The following is a 2,627-nucleotide window of genomic DNA, read 5'->3' as shown; positions in this document are numbered from 1 at the left end:
AAAGTTCTTCAGTGCACAATTTCCCAGTAATCCATCGGGGTACCTGTTTCTGCCATCATTCCTCTACCTCACGTACAGCTGTGGATGGTAGCACCTCCCACTGCATTCCACCCAGAGAGCATCTGGAAATATGTGGGGGCTGTCAGATTTCTCAGTAAGGCTGAATGGATGAAGCAAGTGTCATTTATCAGGGTTAGAAATGGTAAGCAGTCTGTTTTCAGTCCAACACAACATACGATCATCCTGCCCACTAAAAACTTATTACTTTACATCACATCCAACATTTGATAAAGAACAACAAACTTCACAGTCTAGTTGTCATGAACAGAAGAGGTATCTTCTCACTATGCAGAAAACATCCCATATCCCTCCAACATTATTAGCCCTCGATGCAATCAATGAGAAATATTGCCTGAAAGACCCAGTAACTGTACTCCTTTGCCTTCAGAGAGATGGAGGTGGCAGGGGAACATGAAAAAGAGAAAATTAAAGGTCATCTGTTTAGTATTTGCAAAATTTCGTCACTCCTACAAAGGCAAATATTTGAAATGCAAACATCCATGGTTAAGTAATATTTTAATGGTTTAATTGCTCACTTACAGATGAAACCTTGGGCAAATTACTCAACCTGATGGGTTCCAATTTCAGTATCTATTAAATGATACTAACCAAACCTTTATGAAATAGTTGTTTGAAATATCTAATATATGTGGAATTAATTTTTAAATTGAGACATCAATTAGGCTTATAGCTAATAAGAATAAAATTAGTATATTGAATAAAATTATACTACACTGATGCCTTCTTTCCTCTGAAGATCAAAGAAATAGAGGGACAAAAGGTATAGATGGGAAGGTTTAAAAAAATGATAACTTTTGTCACTAATCTATGTTTGAAAGACTAGGTGATAGATAAAAAGTATCCAGATGCCAGAAAGGTATTAAATGATTATGATTATGGGTAGGTTATTTTTTTTTAAGATTTTTACTTATTTATATGACAGACAGAGATCACAAGTAGGCAGAGAAGCAGGCAGAGAGAGGTGGGCTCCCTGCTGAGCAGAGAACCCAACAGGGGAACTCTGCCCCAGGACTCTGGGATCATGACCTGAGCCAAAGGCTGAGGCTTTAACCCACTGAGACACCCAGGCACCCCTATGGGTAGGTTATTGAACTGTTCTGAGATTCTCTGCTTTAGAACAAAACCTTAGCATTTATGCAATTTTAAAATCTTGAGATTTTCATTTCTGAAGACTGGATCTAAAGATATATGGCATATAGTTTTGCTGAGAAATAATTTAAAATACATACAACATGATGACTGGACTAGAGCAGACCACTTGGAGAGAGAACCAAACTTGACTTCCAGATGCCACAACTAAACTGTCTCTGTTACTCTCTGCTCCTAGTCTCATACCTATTAACTTTGAAAAGCAATAAAATAGTTTTCCATGTGTCAGATTGCCTGGTTTTTTGTTTTTTGGGTTTTTTTTTTTTTTGGTTTGGTTTTTAGTGTAAGAGTCCATGTTGGAAGTAGAAGGGAAAGGATAGTAAAACAATATAAGAAAATAATAACTCTCTTTTGCTTAATTGTAAATCAACTCTATACATAATGACTTAAACCTGCAGCTATTGAATCATTAAAGTCTTGAGGAGTCACATTTTATGTATGATTTACTGATTAGTGAGTAGGCAGGGATTTTATCTTACTGTTATATATTCAAATTTGGGGACTGGCAAGGACCTCATGTTTTAGTTGTCATGAACATGAAGAATATGATGTATGTATCATACAAGATTGTGAGGAAGATTAATAAGAGACTGCTTAACACAATTCCTTGCAAGTAGTAAATATGTAGGAAACACACATTCTCTTTCAGCTCATAGGGATTCAGAGTATGGAGAGATTATACTGAGCTCTCGGCTTCAGGAAAGTTTTATGTCAAACATGTCACTTGGGATAATTCCCAAAGAATGGGTAGAATTGTGCCTGGAAATATGCGGTGGCGAGGGGGTGGGGGGGAGTAGGATAAAGTCAAGTAGATAAAGTAACAATAAAGTCAAGAGAGTAAACACACAGGGACACCTGACTGGCTCAGTTGGTAGAGCATGCAACTCTTGATCTTGGGGCTTTAAGTTCAAGCCCCACGTTTGGTGTAGAGATCACATAAAAATAAAATTTTAAAGAAAAGAAGGAAAAAGGAAACAAAAGATTGCATGTACATCTGAGTAATTATATTCAATAACTAGAACTCAAAAGACTGCAGTATAACACATTTTATATGAACTTGGTTTTTTGGTAAGTAAAGATAAATTATCCACCTATATAGGTTTGACATAAGCATATATTTTTGGACCTGGAAGTATTAATATTAATATATTGATATTGATTACCTCAAGAGGGTGAGAATGAAGGAGAATGTTAATCAAATGCACTCTGTACTTGTGTGTGCTTACACATTATTGACAGAAATAAAAATTTGTTGATTAAGCTTTGCGCAGTGGCAGTATCGTAGCCAATGAGGTTTATCCGAGGCGCGATTATTGCTAATTGAAAAATTTGTTGATTAAAAAACTACTGATTTTGGCTAATATCTGAGGAACCATAGAAAACAGGAACTATATTGT

General features: G+C 36.0%; 1 non-coding gene across 1 annotated transcript; it reads left to right on the top strand.

Moving 5' to 3' along the window:
- The first annotated feature begins 2,489 nt into the window (after positions 1-2,489).
- LOC123947710 lies at positions 2,490-2,627 on the top strand. Its single transcript, XR_006819787.1, has one exon. It is a non-coding gene; the product is annotated as a U4 spliceosomal RNA (small nuclear RNA).

Source organism: Meles meles, chromosome 7 (genome assembly GCF_922984935.1).
Source record: "Meles meles chromosome 7, mMelMel3.1 paternal haplotype, whole genome shotgun sequence".
In the NCBI taxonomy this organism is placed as follows: domain Eukaryota; kingdom Metazoa; phylum Chordata; class Mammalia; order Carnivora; family Mustelidae; genus Meles; species Meles meles.
Note: the sequence above shows the minus strand (reverse complement) of the source record. Positions and strands in the feature narration are given on the sequence as shown.